This window comes from Asparagus officinalis, chromosome 6, assembly GCF_001876935.1.
Source record: "Asparagus officinalis chromosome 6, Aspof.V1, whole genome shotgun sequence".
NCBI classification, from domain to species: domain Eukaryota; kingdom Viridiplantae; phylum Streptophyta; class Magnoliopsida; order Asparagales; family Asparagaceae; genus Asparagus; species Asparagus officinalis.
In genome coordinates this window covers 64,994,615-65,015,181 of record NC_033799.1, presented here as the reverse complement: position 1 = coordinate 65,015,181, position 20,567 = coordinate 64,994,615, and positions in this window count along the sequence as shown.

The window sequence follows — 20,567 nt, the reverse complement described above, 5'->3', positions numbered from 1 at the left end:
GGAGAGATCGCTCGAGAGGATTGACGGGGAGGGAGAGAGAGTTTAGTGTGGAAGTCACTTGTAAAGTGTGTGATTAGTAGAGTGATTAAGCGGGTGGGGTTGTTTGGGCCTGCGGCGTGGGGTTCAGGTGTTGCCCGTGGGGAAGGTCGACGTCGCGAGGGTCGGTGAGAGATTCAGGAGAATAGCCAGAGATCAGTGAATGGGTATCATTAGTGTTCCAGCTAAGGAAATAGATAGCCCGGAGGAGGTATTGGAGTCATTCATCCAGAGCGAAACAATCAGCTCAGTTGGCGAGGATCCTGCGGGTATCCAAGTAGAACCGCGAAGACTTTGAAGTCGCGGAGTGTAACAACGGTATGAGGTAGGTGCGCATCTGAAGATCGCTCAGATGGCCGCGGCACTGCACGACTCAGTCGCAGAAGGTGTGGTGAGGGACGCACCGTCGACGTCGGCTGCCGGCTTTTGTTGATGTAGGGTGGCTCGCCGGGGGAATCGGATCCGGACCGGTCCAAACGTCGTTACAAGGCCTTCAAAACTGGCCGAGATGAGGTCTCAATCGCGGCAGACAGTTTCTGGCTCTCCAAAAAGTTGCTTCTAGATCCAAAACGTCCTCGCCTAAATGATGAATGAACCGCCGCAGATATTTACTACGCAACACAGATCTGTGCACTTGGCAGCAGATCTGGGCGGCCACCTCAGGGTGGCTTGCGGCATTGCATGCCGAGGGCCACCCTGAGGTGGACATGCGGCTCGCCAGAGGCGCAACCGCTAGTGTGGGCTCGGCGCTTAAGAGCGAGCCACCCCGGGATGGCTCGGCCACTCAAGCCGACCCCATAGGGTGGACGTCGGGCCTTGGCCGGAGCCACCTCCAGGGTGGCTCGGCCTTGGGCCGAGCCACCCTGAGGTGGGCTGCTGGGCTTATGGTGCGAGGCCAGCCCGGGCTTTGCGTACCCGTCATTGCGGTTGGTTTTGGTCGCTTGTACTCAGCCGCTTTCGTGCGCGGCTTCGTCCGTGATTCGGTTATGCGGTTGATTGGTCTGAAATCGATTCGTTGACTTGATTCTTGATTTGATAATGAATCCGACTCTGAGTTTGATTTCAAAACTGATCATGACTCGATCGCGATTCATACGGGTTCGCCTGTGGCGTTGCTCTGAACCCCGATTTGTTCTGAATCCTAATTTGGGAGTCTGGATCCCGATTAGGCAGTAAATCGGCTTTGGTGTCTGAGTTCGAATCCGTTATATGGTTGGATGACTCATTGACTCCCTGGACCGTTGGTTTGATTCCGCACGCGAGTGGATTCATTCCGTCGTTCACGTGCGGTTCGTCAGCTTCGTAGCCTTGTTAATCCGCTTCATTGCGTGTCACTTGGCTTCGGTGTTGTGGACTGACGTTCGTGCTTAGATACGTCGCCCGACGGTTCATTAGTTCGTGTTGAACCGTGTCAAGGGACCTATAATCAATTTTATATGCCTACAGTGACGCAACGACCTCGACAGCGAGATCGGTGGCTCCCACTGTGGTCGCCAGATTGTTCGTGGGAAAAATCGTAGCTTTCTTCATTGATGTCATTGCACACTCTTATAATAGTTTATCGATTACAAAATTCCGGTCTTTTTATAAGATCCTGTTACAACGATATCAAAAGAAAATAAAAATTACAACTTTCCTTTTGAACGAATCACGAGCTCCTGTTTTGCAGTCACTCACTTTTGTGGGTTCTTTGCCAACGCCGGGGTTAATACGTGGACCACCGCACGATCTAGATCCGGTCGGATCTACACGATTTGACGGGTGTTATCTCACTAAGGAAATAACAGCCGGGGGGTACTATTTCACCAAGGAAATAATAGCCTTTAGTTCTCGGGATCAAAGGCCAAGCTTTGATCCGGAGTATTACTTCGTGTAGATATCAGATCTGATCTCTCTCTCTCTCTCGAACTCCTGCCTTTTATGACGTGGATGCTCGCCAAGAACCAGATCTGAATGTCCAAGTCTTCAAGTCTTCAAAACTCCAAAGTTAATTTTCAATTCGGCAGAGTTTCGGCTCCAAAAGTTCCAACCCTTCACAAATGAGCCATGCCCCTCTATTTATAGGTACTCAGATCTGTGCCTTGGCACAGATCTGGCCGGCCACCCAGAGGTGGCTCGGCCACCTAGCCACCTAGCCACCTCTAGGTGGCTCGGCTTTGGCCGAGTCCTCCAGGTGTCCGTTTTTCGGTTCCGCGCTTCGTTGTTGACTTGGACTCCGATTTGTTGATCTGAATCTTGATTTGGCAGTAAATCTGCTTCGGTGTTCGAGTTCAAATCCGTTCTATGATTGGATGACTTGTTGACTCACCGGACTGTTAGCTTGATTCCGCATGCGAGTGGATGTATTCCATTGCTTGCGTGCGGTTCGTTAACCTCATCGCCTCATTAATCTGCTTCGTTGCGTGTCACTTGGCTTCAGCGTTGTGGACTGACTCTCGTGTTTGGATATGTCGCTCGATGGTTCGTTGGTTTGTTGAATCACCGTGCCAAGCTGTGTTAAGGGACCTATAAGCAGTTTTATACGCCTACAGTGTGCTTGTCCTGTATGTTGTCCAGAATTTGAAGCTCTTCAGTTACCACATAGCTGAAAGAGTTGTTATTGGTTTAATCGAAGGTGGTTTCCCTTGAGTCATAAGTACATAAAATTATTAGCTAAGTTTGATGGCACAGTTGAGAAAAGAATGAAGCCGCGTCAACTGACAGGTACTGAGATCGTTTAATTACTTGAGGGGTTTCCAAAAGTTGTGTTTGGGAAAAAACGCTATTCTAAATTTAACCCGCTCGGAGTAAGAGATTACTTAAAGTTAAAAAAGCCATTGAAGCGTAAACGAAAGGTCCGTAAAATGCAAGTTGAGGACGAAGCCCAAACAATACCTAGAGGATGGACTAAATTTAGTATCTTCTTTCAGCTACCTTACTGGAAAAATATTAAAATCCGACACAACTTAGATGTTATGCATATTGAGAAAAATATATGTGATAACATAGTATCAACTCTCCTACAAGATGCAAACAAGTCGAAGGATGATCTACGGGCACGCCAAGATCTGACTGCTTTGAATATCCGAAATGATTTGCAAGCTCAAGACGTTGGCTTTAAAAAATTAAAGTTGCCTCCGTCTCGTGTTACAATGTCAAATGAGCAGATGCAACGAGTTTATGAAATTCTCAAACCGGTAAAGTCGCCGGATGGTTACTCTGCTAACATTTCAAATAATGTCCAGGTGTAAGAGAGAAAACTCTTAGGTCTGAAGACACATGATTATCACGTTCTTCTCCATCAATTGCTCCATGTTGCAATCCGTAACAATATGGATAAAGAAGCATCGAAGATTATTATTGAGTATTGTGGATTTTTCAGAAAATTATGCTCTAAAGTCATAGATGTAGATGACTTTAAGAAACTTGAAGCCGATGTCCGAGTTATTCTATGCAATATGGACGTAATATTGCCTCCTTCATTTTTTACAATTATGGTCCATCTTACCCAGCATCTTGCAAGAGATGCTAGAATCGCCGGTCCTGTTACTTATCGTTGGATGTATCCGATTGAAAGGTAATTTACGATTTTTTTATATTTATTAATTGTATACGTGTTTTTAAAATTACCGTGCTAATAATTAACTTTTATGATTATAAGATACTTGGGCTACATGAAAAACAATGTTCGCAATCGAGCTCGTCCCGAGGGCTCGATAGCTGAAGGATACGTGGCTAACGAATGCTTTGTGTTTGCATCACGTTACATGCGTAAGAATAAAACCACATCTCAAGCACCTCAAAAGGAGAGGAAGCGTGAAAAATACCCGAGATCTCTCTTAGATCAAATTCATGCATATGTGTTGGAAAACCTTGATATGTTCGAAGACTATCGAAGGTAACAAATAAAATCTGTAATATAGATGAGAAATATTCATTTTACATATAGTTTATCAATACAAACTTATATATTGTTTATATAGGCGACATCTGGAGAAGCTTAAGAATGAAACAACCGGTAGGAATGCAGCGCACAATATTCAGAAAAGACATAAGAAAGAATTTTCTGATTGGTTAAGAATTGATGTAAGTGTTTTACAATTAATTATTGAACATTCATAATATAACATCACCTAAATATTCTCAAATTATTTGTCTTAGGTTGAAAAATCACTTCTTGATGATACTACATTACCAGATGAAATTGTTATCCATGCACAACGTCCTTATCACGAAGTGAGACGTTATAATGAGCATTTGGTGAATGGATATAAATTTTGAACGTTAGAGACCGATGATAGGAGGGTAACTCAGAACAATGGGGTCATGGGCTTATTTTCTCAAGAATGTTTTTCAAGTATAAGAGATCAGAATCCAATTCTAGCTGACATATTATATTATGGCCAATTAGAAGATATTGTTGAGGTAATTTACGGGTTTGGTAAATCAAAACAATGTACTTACACGATGTTCAAGGTTCGGGGGTGTCCTGTAAAAAAGCAAAAGGATCATTATGGATTTACACTAGTCAATCTTCATCGAGAAGTATATACGGATGAGAAATTAATTTTCGCAGAACAAGCTGATCAGTGCTTCTATGTGAATGATCCGAATGTCATGTCTGATTAGGTGGTTTTGTACAAGGAGCCATGATCTGTTGTTCTTCCTAATAACAATGAAAAAAATATTGAAGAAAGTGAAGATAATTATGCTGAACCAATTGGTTCATCTGATGATGTTTGGCAAGAATTGTCTTACGTACAGAATGTGGCGCTGGATGTAGGTATGAACTATGTATGTTACACCACATTATCGACTTTTTTCTTATCATAATAAAAACAATAATGCATTTCATAATAACATATCTCATGAGCATGTATACATTTTTTTCTTAACAATTGTCTTTATTATATTTGCAGATGAGGAGGATTAGGAGGCTCTTTGACCAGTCGGCTGATCGATCACGGAGTATCACGCCAGGTAGTGGTGCTAATGATTCACTACCTTCTCCGGATGCAAGTATAAAAATTAATTAATACTTTAATATATTTTATAAATTTTTAGTTATCTTGCTCATAGTGTTCATTTGTTGCAGATGCGGGATATTCATCACCTGGCGGTTCTGATGCAGCACCAGAACCATCCCCCGACACAGGTATTAAATATTTAATAATTGATAATGGTCAATTAAAATTTAATATTAATGATTCTTCTTTCTTATGTAGGTGATACTTGGACCCCGACATATCCATCATATACATTCCATACTGACTTGCGGCCCAAGACACAGGACTATCTTAGTTTACCCTTACCTCCGGACTCTCATAAGTCCAATGCTGACTCAAGGAAGTACCACCCACGTGCTGCGAGAAGGTATCAGGAAATGCTTCCTATGTTGGAGACTAGGAAAGCTGATGCACTCGCAGCAAAAGAAAGAGAGATAGCGAATGGTAAATTGTATAAATACTTTTAATTTTCACATTTGTATGTTATATGATATATTATCATGTTGTCATTATTGTAGGTGCTAAGTCAGATCGCATAGAGGGACGGTGTGGCGGAGGTAAGCCTGATTCTAAACAATCGCCAAGAGGAATGAGGGCCATTATTAGGTGGAATAGTTCTAATTTGCCCGTTGGTCCTTGGTCGACCCGATTGAATGCATATATTGGGGTTCTCGTGCATAGAGCGACCATTATCAACCTTATTTTCATTTTCGAGAATTACCATGGACCGCATATGAGGCGATATGGACTGCGCTTATGGTAAGTGCATATTGTTTTAGATTTTTATTTATTAATAATTAGTAATTGATATTAAATTATCCTTACTAAATGTGTATGTAAATCTACAGGACTGCTTCTACCTTTAGGACTTTGAGGGGGCTTGGAATTATGTGTTTAATGTCAAGGTTGAAGCAGTCCTCAAACAATGGAGGCATGAGATCAAACATGAAACCTATGACAGGTATGAGGAGGACTGGCAGAGGTTTTTAAACCTCGATGACCGAGTTGATGAGATTCATTTCACGGCTCTCCTCATGTATTGGGACAGCGATGCCGCCAAGGTTAGTTTCATGAAATTTAGTTTATAATTTTAAGATATTATTTCATTTTATATTTACAGAATTTTTTTTAAAGAATAAATCCACAAAGGGGTCATAAAATAGAAGAAAGAAGCTGCATGACCATCACTTGAGCTCACACTCCTACGCCAATCTGGAGGATGCTTATTGTCCAGATACGGTATATGTCATTTAAAGATTTAAAAGATATTAATGTTTAGTATGATTATGAAATCTCATAATTTATAATATGACAGGGGAAATCATTAATGCCGATACACTTGAGGGCCAGAGCGGCATATGGTACTTTCCGTGAAAAATATAGGGGTGATGAGAAGAATCGGGATAAGATCACGACAAATCTCGAGTTAGTGGTGAAACTTATACATATCTTTAGTAGTATTATTAATTCTATTTTGTTAACATTACGAGGAAACGAGAACACAAATAATATGGTCACTATCTTGAATTAACTATAAATTTGTGATTTAGGAGGGATTTGTGACTGCATCCAAGGAGGCTGCATCTGTGTACATTTCGCAGGAGGAGGAACAAACCGAGCCGGACCCTCACATGCTTTCTGCAGAGGAGAACATCAATCTTACACAGAACTTGATGGGTCATAATAGGTAAGGATGGTGAACAATCGAATCAATTTGAATACTACATACTATTTATATTTGTTTACCATTATTGAATTTGAGAGCAAAGTTTAATATTTATTTCTCCCTAATAATAGGAGAGGAAGATATCCTCTGCATGGTGTCGGAGCTTCACCCGGTATAAGCATTAGATCATCCACAGCATCCTCCACACCATCTACATCGATGAGAGCAGCCACAAGCAGTTCCAGGCTATGCCATTTGTCGCACGTATCTCTACCTTCTTGATTGACAAAATTGACCCGGAGCTCTATATTCAGGTGACTAATAAGATGACTAGAGTTGCGCTGACGGTGAACTCGATGGACGATCTCATGGGGTATGTTATACAATATTTAGGCGGTGCTATTCCTTATAGCGCGTATGGTGGTGTCATACAGATCATTAGCTCGATTGGCAATAGTTCCGACGCTAGACAGAGTAGTGCTCAGGTACCTTATTTTTTCTTATATTTATAAATTCATTTTTATCTAATATGTTATCAAACACCACATAATGATTATTCAATTAAACATTCAGAGTGGAGATATTGGAGGGAGCAACATCCGTTCTCGTAATCGGGATAGAGATACCCCCGCCGACGACGATGGATGAGGTTTTTTTTATTTTTAATATAATAAACAGTTTTATTTGTTATAACACTACATTAATTCATGTCGTGTATCCCATCTTAGTCGCATTGTTAGTATATATGTTGTTGGATGTGTTTTAGACGGAACTGATTGATGTATATTTTAAAGTGGATGGTTGGATTTGTACAATGTGTTGGATTTGGTTATATAGATGTTTTTGAATGGAATTGTTATGAATTTTGATTATAATTGGATGGTTGAATGTGGCGTGTACAGTATTTTCTGGATGTATTCAAATATTAATGTAATTGTACAGGAAAGTATAAAGTTTAATTATTTTTTTCCTGAAAAAAGACAATCTAGATGGAATTCCGTCTAGGTTAAATCTTCCTAGACGGAATTCCGTCTAGGTTGTAAAAAACCAACCTAGACGGAAATTCCGTCTAGTTTGACAGAATAGACGGAATTCCGTCTGGTCTGCAAACTAGACGGAATTCTTATTCCGTCTAGGTTGTATTCCGTCTATATTGATCAACCTAGCTAGAATTCCGTCTAGTTTGCTTCAATCTAGACGGAAGCAAAATAAACCACCCAAACTAGACGGAATTCCGTCTAGTTGAGCTAATCTAGACGGAATTTGAATCAACCTAGACGGAAATTTCCATCTAGGTTGATCGTTTTTCTACTAGTGGTTGTATTTTCACTTTCATAGGTGTTAGTTTTTAATATTTGTATTTTAAAGAATTTGTTTGTAATTTTTAAAAATTTTACGGACTATATGCATTTTGGAATCTTAAGACAATGTTTAGTGTTACCAGATTTTTGAAGGGGAATTTTCCAATTCATAATTTTCAAGGGTTTTTTTAAATTTTTTGAAATTTCAAGGGTTATTTCTAGTTTTTGAATTTTTAGCAGGTACTTTGTAATTTTTAATTTTTTTAGGATTGTTTACAATTTCTAGATTTTAAAGGTCCTATTTGTAATTTTTGGATTTTTACAAAGTTTTTTGTATTTTTTTAGTCCTTAAGTAGATGCTTGCAATTTTAAGATTTTTCAGGAGGCCTTTTACAATTTTAGATATTTAGGGGATTTTTTTTTTTTGTAATTTTATGATTTTATGATTTTAAAGGGCTCTTTGTAATTTTATTTTATGTATTTTATGTAATTTTAAGAATTCTTAAGTACGAAAAGTTCATGGTTTTCAACAGAGCATTGATCTACAAATATGATGATATGAGGGGTATATATGCAGAAAAATGATTTTTTTCTTACCATATTAGTCTTTAGGGCACTTTTGTCCTGTAAAATTATTGGGTAATGCTATTATTATGGTTAGGTGAAAAAAATTTAAAACTTTAGGGTTTTCTGATATTTGGGGGTTCCCAATATTTCCAAACTTATCAAGGATTTAGTGAGAGTTTTAAGTTTTTTATAGTTGTTGAAAAATGCCAAAACATCTAAGGGCTTTAATGTGATTTATGCAAAAAAATATAACTATTAAAAAACCAACGTTTAAGGTCACCCGACTTCTAGTAAATCACAAACATTTTAATACAGGCGTACTATTGGGATTATCATTGTATTCAGTCCAACAGATGACAATAGAAGAAGGAGAAGAAAGAAATTTCACAACAACGAGAAAAACCGTCAATAATGATCCAAGACATTCTTGAGCTTAGGGGCTGTTTGGTTCGTTTCCTTGATATAGAGAAATGCAATTCCATGTAAAGAAACACAAGTTTTGAGTTTTCCAAACTTTTTCAAGAAATAGATTGTTTTGCTTTGGTTCGCACATAAAAAATGGTGGGAAACCAATGTATTTATTTTTCTTATGTTTGGTTCGCATAATAAAAAAAGGAAAACTTTTGTAAACAAAGCAGAGAAGGAAAAAAATCTGACGTGGTAGAGTTTTCATCAATTTCACTTGGTTGGGGAAGGAAATCGGAGAGGGAAAAAAATCTTAGTTGGCGGCGATTTCAGCAGAGTTTTCTCTCTTCCATTCGAGCGAACCAAAGCGGCACAAAGAAATGGACGGAAACAAAAAAGCTGACGTGAAGGGCTAAAAATCTGACGTGGAGGGGTTTTCTGAGTTTTCCACCCCTTATAATAGCGAACCAAACAGCCCCTTAGAAGAAAACAGTCTACGATAACCAAATACCATCCAAAGTGAGAGTGGAATAGTGTGCAGTCACCATAGACTTTCCAGGCTGTAATTGGCAGGCTAGTAGACCCAGTTTGGTAATGACTTTTTTAGCCTGCTTTTGCATTTTTTCCAAGAAGCATACTAAGTGGTGTTTGGTACAAAAAAATTTATGCTTATCAAACTTGCTTATCCTTAATTTTAAAGAGGTTCTTTAAAAAAAATTCTGGCTTATTCCTGTTTAAATTTAGAGGAGAAGATGAAATGAATGAAATTCTAAGCAAGGGTCCATAGTTTTTTTGGATCTAGGCCTATACTTTTGAAACCAGAAGATGAAAAGAATGAAATTCTAAGCAAGGGTCCATAGTTTTTTTGGATCTAGGCCTATACTTTTGAAACCATGGTCTATTGGTGAGGACATTGGCAAATCTGTAGATTACATCTATCCTTTGTGGATCCAATTACCAGCTTTAAAGCTAAACTTATGGAATTCTAAATGCATTAGCAAAATTGCAAGTATTATTGGTATGCCTATAACAACTGATAAGTTGATTGCTAACAAGCAAAGGTTGGCTTATGCTAGAGTTTTGGTGGAAGTTAAAATGCCTTCTCCCTTACCTGACCAAATCACTTTACAAGGCCCTGATGGGAAGACTTTTAATCAAAAGATTATTTATGAATTCAAGCCAAGATGGTGTGATTTGTGCAAAGTTGTAGGACATGACACAAATTTCTGCAGGAGGATGAATAGAGTCCAGAAATGGATCCCTAAGCAAAAAACAGACCCAGGAAATAATTTACCAAATCCAGTTATCCGTGAAGAGAGGATTGTTGATCAAAATCTAGTTGAAAGGAGTAGAAAGGAGTAACAAAGGGAAATCAGTTAAACTAAATGAACATGTGCAAGTTGTTCATGCTCAGCACTCTGCTTTAAATGAGTATCAGGAAAATGAGTATTCATCATCAGTGCACAAGAAAGCAGATTCTGGGATTATATATGGACTGAATCAATCAGGTTTCAAGTCTATATTAGATACAGGAGTTCCAAAACATGTTGCTGGAGGTAGCACAGAGCCTGTGCACGTTGTGCATGTTTTGAACTTAGACACATCTGAGAGACCCTGGGTTCAAATCCAAAGAAGAAAACTCCCTGATGCTTCAGTTACAAATATTGTTGAGGGGATCACAGAGCCTGTACATGATGTGCATATTCTTAAATCAGGGACAGGAACTGGAAATTCCTGGGTCCAAAGAGGTAACCAAATGCAACCTGATACTACAGTAAATGCATTTTCCCATCTTATGATTGATCCCTCTATAATAGATAGAGGGGGGGATAGATCTACAAAAATGAATCTTACATTTTGGAATGTTAGGGGGCTGAATAAGTCCTCAAAACAGCTTTTGGTGAAACATTTCATAGCTCAGTATCATCTATCTTATATAGCTTTATTGGAAACAAAGATTAAAGATAGGAAGTTGTCTTTTATAGCCAAGAAAATTGCCAACAATTGGAGTTATCTTTCAAACAGTGGCTATGCAAATAAAACCAGGATTATGATCTTGTGGGATCCTAATATTTTGGATATTAACATTGTAGCCCTCTCAGCTCAACATATTACATGCTCAGTTAAATCTTTGGATGGGAGATTTGATTGTATAATCTCAACAGTTTATGGTTCAAATCAAATGGAAGGTAGGAAGGAGTTATGGGCTGATTTAAAGCTTATTCATAATTCAATTGGAACTGCACCTTGGCTCTTATGTGGGGATTTCAACTCTGTTATCAGTAATGATGAGAAATTGGGTGGCTCTTCTCTCACTGAGGTAGATTTCAGGGATTTCAGGGATTTCATTCATGATTGCTTCCTGAACCACCTGAAAACAATTGGGTGTTTCTACACATGGATGTAGGCTGTCTAAAAATCACAATAGATAGCTGATCCCCATCAAACACCGATGATAGAAGTTACAATCTGACGACTTCCAGAAGGCTACAATTTGAAGACTTTTACGTAGATCGCTGAAGGTTACAGTCTGACGACCTTCACGACAACCGATTAGAGCTCTAGTTTAACAGTCTTCATAATCAACATCGAGAGTTACAATCTGACGACTCTTGCATATCAAAGAGCTAAAGTAAAGATTACAAAATGACGATCTTTGCAAAACTTCGATAGAAAGAGACTACAAATCGACGGTCTCTTCAAATCAAGACGTGGAAGTCCTCCCCGCATACCAGCATCAAGATGCGCCACGTTCATGGCCACAAACGCAGCCCAAACGCAGCTCCAATCGCTGCCCAACGCAGCTCCAATCGAAGCCCAACGCGGCTCTATACCGCTGCCAGACGTAGCTTTAATCACCGCCAGACGCAGTTCCATAACACTGCGAAACGCACCTTCAAACATCAAAGAACGCAGCTCCATATCGCTGCAGAACGCAGCTTCCAAATTACTGTAAACGCAGCTCAGATCCGTTGCCAAACGCAGCTCTTAAATCACTACAAATGAGCTTACAAACGCTGCATCCGAGCTTCCAGATGCTGCGTTCAAGCTTTTAGGCATTGCGTTTGGACACAGAATTCATGTCAGAACGCGGGCCTGCGTTTGACTCGTTCAAACACGAGCTGAACGGTTTCAAAACCATTTCCCACGATCTGAGGGGATCACAACTCCACTCTGGAGTTATTTAAGGGGCGGTTACATCCTATTAGCCCCACTTAGGAGCGAATTAAGGAGGTGGTTACACCCCTTAATCCCCTATAAATAACTAAAAACCAATTCAGTTCAGGGTCAGTCTGTTGGAACTTCTTGGCTCGTCAACAGGATCCTTAGAGCATTTCTGGAGCTTTGGAGGTCGGCAACAAGATCTTCTTCATCCTTGGCTTATAACCGACTTTCGGTTAAATCAACTCTTTCATAGAGTTTCAAACTCGTTCAGAGTTCTCCACAACGTCAAATCGTGAGGAGAAGACCACGTTCCAGTGAAACAAGACATCGGATCGTCAACGGAGAGCAAATTCGACGCAAGCATTTGAATGAGGCACTCCATCGCTACCGTGAAGAACCCAGAATTAAACAAAGGAGAGAATCCAGATCATTCTCTTCTCTTTTGTAATCAGGAAATCCAATTGTAACTGATATTAAAGGAATACAAATCAAATTTTCCTTCATTGTCTTTTTACTGCAAATTTTCCACAAACAAAAGATGGAATACAAATCAAATTTTCCTTCATTGTCTTTTTACTGCAAATTTTCCACAAACAAAAGATGACGACTCTGCAGGGGACTAGCTTCTCTGACGAAGAAGTGGTGGCGCAATCCGATGTTCATCTCACTGGAACAACCGTCGAAACTCTCGTGGTAGAGTTTGATCAAGCCAAGTTTGAGGAGGCCCTCTCCTCCGAGTCCCTTAGCCCCAAGGCTATGCGCAAGATCCACAAAGTCTCCAAAGAGACTAAAGCTCCAACTGCTCCAATTGTAGCCGAACCGCCTAAGGAAGACTGCTCGGACAGCCCCTCCCCCGATGGAGTGGACTCAGCTTCAGCCAAACCCGCGCCAAGACGTCGTGTATCGGGTCGAAAGATGCCCATTGAGGTGACAAAGGCCTTGAAGCAGACTAAGAAGAACACCGCTCGATGGAGGAGGAGATCCCTATGACGAGCGTATCTCCGAGAATGCCGATCCTCAAGTCAACACGAGCTTCGTGTTTATGAGCCTAAACACGACCATGTTTCTGTTTTAGAACGCAAGCCTCGCGTCTATGAGTCAAAACATAGGCTCTGTGTGAATAAGATTGAACGCAGTCCTAAATGGCGCGTTATACAATCGAAACGCAAAGCTCAGGCATGCATTACTGAGCCAGAACACAAAATCCATCAAAACTATCACGTTAACAGTTACCTCTGATAGTCTAGTTTCTCCAAATTCCCCCACCAATCCTCTTCAATAGGATGATGGGTCCATCAAAACTATCACGTTAACAGTTACCTCCGATAGTCTAGTTTCCTCCAAATTCCCCCACCAATCCTCTTCAATAGGATGACGGGTCCACCAAAACTATCACGTTAACAATTACCTCTGATAGTTCATTTCCTCCAAATCCTCCACTAATCCTCTTCAAATAGGATAGCGGGTCCACAAAACTATCACGTTAACAGTTACCTCTGATAGTCAAACTCATCAGATAATGGCCTACCAGGTGATGTACCTCTATTCCGACTTCATGGATAGTGCCCCACTAGGTGATGTGCCTTGTCTACCTCTTTTTATTCCCCTATTAAGTCTTAATCAAGACTGGGGGTTGGTTACTTGGAATCTATTGGATTAAGAGTAATAAATCTTTCACATCGTCATGTTAACATTACACTTCTGATGATCATCACCCCACAGAGTATGAATGTAGCTTGCATCACTCCTAATTTGTCACGTTAACAATATACCTCTGACAATCAACTTATCAATCCTCTCCAATAGGATGATAGGTCCTCAAAATTGCTCAAATCGCAATCTTCCCCAGCAAGACACTAAGTCTTTAAAATCTTAGTATCAAAATTCATCGCTTCTGATGATAAACTCATTTAGCAATTCTCCCCAGCGAGACACTAGTCCCCAAAATCTTGTTCAAATCACAAGTACACAAATCCTGTCACGTTAACACTAAACCTCTGACAAAACTCACTTATCAATCCTCGTCAATAAGATGATAAGCCCACAAAGTTGCTCCAATCGCAACACATTCTCTTGTCATGTTAACACCACACCTCTGACAAACCCACTTATCAATCCTCGTCAATAGGATGACAAGTCCACAAAGTTGCTCCAATCGCAACACATTCTCTTGTCATGTTAACACCATACCTCTGACAATCTACTTATCAATCCTCGCCAATAGGATTATAAGTCCACAAAGTTGCTCTGATTGCAACAAATTCCCGTCATGTTAACACCAAACCTCTGACAATCCACTTATCAATCCTCTTCAATAGGATGATAAGTCCACAAAGTTGCTCCGATCACAACATTCTCTTGTCACGTTAATCCTACACCTCTGACAAAACCAACTTATCGACTCTCATCAATAGAGCGATATGTCTCTTACCCGTCAAGTTAACATCACACCTCTGACGACCAAATCAACTTATCGACTCTCTTCAATAGAGCGATAGGTCCATAAAATACTGTTAGGTTAACATCATACCTCTAACAGTTAAACCCTCCCCAATGAACTTGTTAATCCTTTTTCAACAAGAATAGCAAGTTTTCATTATAAAATCCCCAGTGGATTAGAGATTTTCTGAAATTATCCCAGTGATAATAAAGAAAGTTTCTGAATTTCACTCTAAGTGAAAATTCACGCCAAGTTAATACTACACCTCTGGCACTTCTAATTTTCTTTCAGTGTTTCAAGTTAAAATATAACACGAGAAAAAACATTGGCAAAGTCTATGTATCCAAAATCATAGCATCAAGTCTAGGAGGGTTCATTCTCTTAGCACAACGATACATGTGGAACGGACTTAGACAATCCACATGCTAGCCCGATTCAAACGGTAGTCGGTAAAGGCTTATCAAATCCGTTGATGGCTGAGGGTTTACCAAAAATCCTATGCACGTCTGTAGGTCCATCAGCTTAATGGATGTGAGCCGAGACTTAAAACAGATGAGCCAAAGACAAGTCTCAAAGACATTAGTCAAAAATGTACGGAAGCCACTTCCATGTCTTAAGTCAAAACGTTGAGGTCAGACCCGCGATGCAAAAACCGAACGCCGAGGTCACACCCGTGTTCCAAATTCAACATGCAAGGGTGAGACCCGCATCTCAAGTTCAAAATACAGGGTCCACCCCCACATTCCAGAAGCAGGATTATGGCACATACCTTCACACAGGTCCTACGTGGCAAATCCCTTCAACCAAGATGCCTTCGAAGCAAGTGCAGAGAACAAATCCTTTACCACAAGGAATCAACAGCTCCAAGATCAGAGTTGAGATCCAAAGTATTCCGAAAATTCGTCCCAGTCAACCGCGAACTTTCGAAAACTTTGGAGGTGGTTCTGTAGGCTGTCTAAAAATCACAATAAATAGCTGATCCCCATCAAACACCGATGATGGAAGTTACAATCTGACGACTTTTAGAAGGCTACAATTTGAAGACTTTTACGTAGATCACTGAAGGTTACAATCTGACGACCTTCACGACAACCGATGAGAGCTCTAGTTTAACAGCCTTCATAATCAACATCGAGAGTTACAATCTGACGACTCTTGCATATCAAAGAGCTAAAGTAAAGATTACAAAATGACGATCTTTGCAAAACTTCGATAGAAAGAGACTACAAATCGACGGTGTCTTCAAATCAAGACGTGGAAGTCCTCCCCGCGTACCAGCATCAAGATGCGCCACATTCATGGCCACGAACACAGCCCAGACGCAACTCCAATCGCTGCCCAACGCAGCTCCAATCGATGCCCAACGCGGCTCTATACCGCTGCCAGACGCAGCTTTAATCACCGCCAGACGCAGTTCCATAACACTGCGAAACGCACCTTCAAACATCAAAGAACGCAGCTCAATATCGCTGCAGAACGCAGCTTCCAAATTGCTGTAAATGCAGCTCAGATCCGTTGCCAAACGCAGCTCTTAAATCACTACAAATGAGCTTACAAACGCTGCGTCCGAGCTTCCAGATGCTGCGTTCAAGCTTTTAGGCATTGCGTTTGGACACAGAATTCATGCCAGAACGCGGGCCTGCGTTTGACTCGTTCAAACACGAGCTGAACGGTTTCAAAACCGTTTCCCATGATCTGAGGGGATCACAACTCCACTCAGGAGTGATTTAAGGGGCGGTTACATCCCATTAGCCCCACTTAGGAGCGAATTAAGGAGGTGGTTACACCCCTTAATCCCCTATAAATAACTGAAAACCAATTCAGTTCAGGGTCAGTCTGTTGGAACTTCTTGGCTCGTCAACAGGATCCTTAGAGCATTCCTGGAGCTTTGGAGGTCGGCAACAAGATCATCTTCATCCTTGGCTTATAACCGACTTTCGGTTAAATCAACTCTTTCATAGAGTTTCAAACTCGTTCAGAGTTCTCCACAACGTCAAATCGTGAGGAGAAGACCACGTTCCAGTGAAACAAGACATCGGATCGTCAACGGAGAGCAAATTCGACGCAAGCATTCGAAGGAGGCAGTCCATCGCCACCGTGAAGAACCCAGAATTAAATAAATTGCTTGATTGTGAAATTTCCTTTTACCAGCAAAAAGCTAGAATTGACTGGGGGATAAAAGGAGACAGATGCACAAATTTCTTCCATTCTGTCATTAATACAAACAGACATCACAACAAAGTGATGGTTCTATACAATGGAGCTGGGCAAAGAATTACAGATCATGAAGAGATTGCCAATGAATTTGTTTCATATTATCAAAATCTCATGGGAAAAGCTTCTGTCAATAAAAATCCTGAAATTGGAGTTATCAAATCTGGTCCAAGTTTGTCAAGTTCACAAGCCAGGATTCTCTCAAAACCTGTAACAAGAGATGAAATAAAAGATGCCATCTTTTCCATGTCTGACAACAAAGCTCCTGGTCCTGATGGATATGAGGTTTCCTTCTTCAAATCAGCATGGCCAGTTGTGGGTGAAGAAGTAACATTGGCCATTGAGGAATTCTTTAGCTCTGGAAATCTTTTGGGTGTGGTGAACACTACATCAATTACTCTTATCCCCAAGGTAAAATGCCCGAAAACCTGGAAATCTTTTGGGTGTGGTGAACACTACATCAATTACTCTTATCCCCAAGGTAAAATGCCCGAAAACTCCAGCAGATTTTAGGCCTATTTCCTGTTGCAATAGTCTATACAAATTTATCTCAAAAGTCTTGGCAAATAGACTTAAATCTGTTATGGGCTCTTTGGTGAATGAAGCACAAAGTGCTTTTGTTAAAGGTAGGTCAATATCAAGCAATATCATGTTAGCTCATGAGCTAATCAAGGGATATAGCAGGAAATATATATCTCCTAGAATCATGTTAAATATTGATATCAAAAAAGCCTTTGACACAATTAGCTGGGATTTTCTTAATGCTATGCTCAAAGGATTGGGATTTCCAGATTATATGATTGACAGAATCATGGCTTGTGTTACTAACCCAAAATTCTCCATTTTTCTAAATGGATCTCTTTATGGATTCTTCAAGGGTGAGAGAGGCTTGAGGCAAGGTGATCCTCTTTCCTCATATCTTTTCATTTTAGGTATGGAATACCTATCAAGAAATCTGGATGCATTGAAACTGGACAGGAAATTTAAATTTCATCTCAAATGTGCTAAATTCAAGCTCACACACCTCATCTTTGCTGACGACCTCCTGTTATTTGGAAAGGGTGACTTATATTCAGTGCAGAAGTTATATCAGTGCATAAAAAACTTCGGTGAAACAACTGGACTTGAAGTTAATCAATATAAATGTTCAATTTTCTATGGTGAAGTTGATGATACTTTCAAATCTGCTATACTAAATCTTCTAGGCTTCAAAGAAGGCAGTCTCCCAATCAGATACTTGGGAGTTCCTCTCATATGCAAGAATCTATCTTATATGGATTGTAATGAACTTATCAACAAAGTATCAAGCCAGCTTCTCACATGGTCAAAGCACAAAAAACTAGCATATGCAGGGAGACTACAAGTTATAAAAAGTGTAATTCTGGGAGTGTTGTATTCTGGACATCAAATTATATATTGCCTGTCAAAGTAACACAAAAAGTTGATGAATTATGTAGGAACTTCCTATGGGGGAAAACTTATCAACCTTCAAAAACTCCTCTAGTTGCTTGGAATACAGTCTGTCTGGACATGAAACAGGGTGGACATGGAATTCACTCTACTTCAACTTGGAATTTGGCAGCTACTTTAAAGAACTTATGGTCCATTCATACAAATAAGGAAACACTTTGGATCAAGTGGGTTCATGGGCATTACTTGAGACGATATGATATATGGCATGTTCCCCCAAAAAATGGTGACTCATGGATGTGGAAGCAAATGTTAAAAAAGAGAGATATAACAGTGATTTCCTGTGGAGGGATAGATAATCTGCTGCATTTACTGAGCTCTTGTTTCAATAAATCTACATCTCGGATTTCATCCTTATACAAAGCTCTCTCCCCTACTACTCAAATAGTGCCTTGGCATAACACTGTATGGGAAAGAATGAGTTATCCAAAACACTCATTCATTTGTTGGCTTGCTGAGCATAATCGACTACTCACCCAGGATAGATTGATGAGAAGAGGAGCCATTAACTCAAATAGTTGTAGCTTGTGTTCTGGTGAAGGACTAGAAAGCAGAAGTCACTTATTTTTTGACTGCAGGTTCTCAAAGGAGGTGTGGAACCGCATTATGATTTGGCTCCAATTTAATTGGAGATCATGTGAGTGGGGGATTCTGTTGGATTGGTTTTGCACTAAGCTGAGGGGTAGGGGATTTAAACAACGAATCAAGCGCATGGATTTCTCCGCTACAATTTACAAGATATGGACTGAAAGGAATGCTAGGATTTTTCAGAGCAAAAACAGAAGTGTGGAGTGTTTGGTTAATGATATAAAGATGGACATTTTGCTTACAAATCTGAATACTCAAATCCCAATTAAGAACATAGAGTGACTTCTATCCTTGTAAAGCTCTATAAATATTTTGTTTCTTTGAGCCTTAGTTTTCAGGTTTCGGCTTTAGATACAGGTTATAGTTGTGGATATCTAAATTTGTAAGAGATTCTTGATGTACTTTCAATTCTCACATTGGTGGATGAATAAAATATTTTCATTTACCAAAAAAAAGAGGTTCTTTTAGAAGTAATCTAAACATACTTTTAAAATAACTTTTGCTTTTGATAATTCTTATACGTTATGCACCCTTAACCTTTTGACAATGTTATCTCATTTTCCTTAAAAAAAAATTCGGCTCCCGCTTTTCTTTTTTATTCGGTTATGTCTCTCTCTCTTGCTTATTTCATTTCCCTCTAATATGCTAAATAAGAAGAACGTGTTATGAAACACTTTGTAGAACTAATGATTTATTTCTTGAGAATAAAGAATTTAGAGAGCTATAGAATATAAGTTACAAGATTTTAAAAATAACTCTAAGTCAAATAGGGAGAATTAAATTATAACACTCCCATTGGATGTCCATTATACAAGGAATATGCATCGTTAAAGCCTTAGCAGAAAAAAACCAAGCGGGAAAAAAACCCTAGTGAAGGAAAAAATAATACATAATTTATTGTATAAACTCCCCATGTTAAAAATGTTTTTTGAGAGCTCTTAATCATCGTATTCCGATCTTATGTATCAACTTCTCAAACATTAAAGTTAGTAATGCATTGGTGAATAGATTCGCACGATTGTCACTTGAACGGATTTGTTGAACATTAATACTACTGTTCCTTTGAAGATCATATGTGAAAAGAATTTTGGTGAAAGATGTTTTTTTCTCGCTCCTTTGATGAATCCTCCTTTTAGCTGTGTTATGCATGCAACATTATCTTTATATAGTGTTGTTGGAGTTTCTTTCTTGAAAGACAAGCCACATGTCCCTTGGATGTGTTGAGTCATTGACCTTAGCCAATTATATTCTCGACTCGCCTCATCAATTGCTATTAATTATGCATGATTTGAAGAAGTAGCAGCAATAGTTTGTTTTGCAGATCCCCATAATATAGTTGTATCTCAATACATAAAAAAATATCCTATTCAGGATCGAGCTTTATGTGGATCAAATAAATACCTGACATCTGCGTAACTAATTAGTTATGCTCTAGATTTTTTTTTGACTAAAACAATCCTATTTCAATTGTTCCTCAAAGATATCGTAACATGTGCTTAACTTAGTTCCATGCCTTTGAGTTGGATAAGAACTATACTTTGCTAACAAATTTACAGAGAATGTTATATCTAGCTGTGTACTATTAGCAAGATACATTAGTGCACTATTGCGCTAAGATATGGTAATTCTGGACCAAGAATTCTTCGTTATCCTCTTGAGGTCGGAAGGATTCTTATTCACATCTTTGGTAATTCTGCACTATTTACAGAGAACTATACTTCATTTTTCTT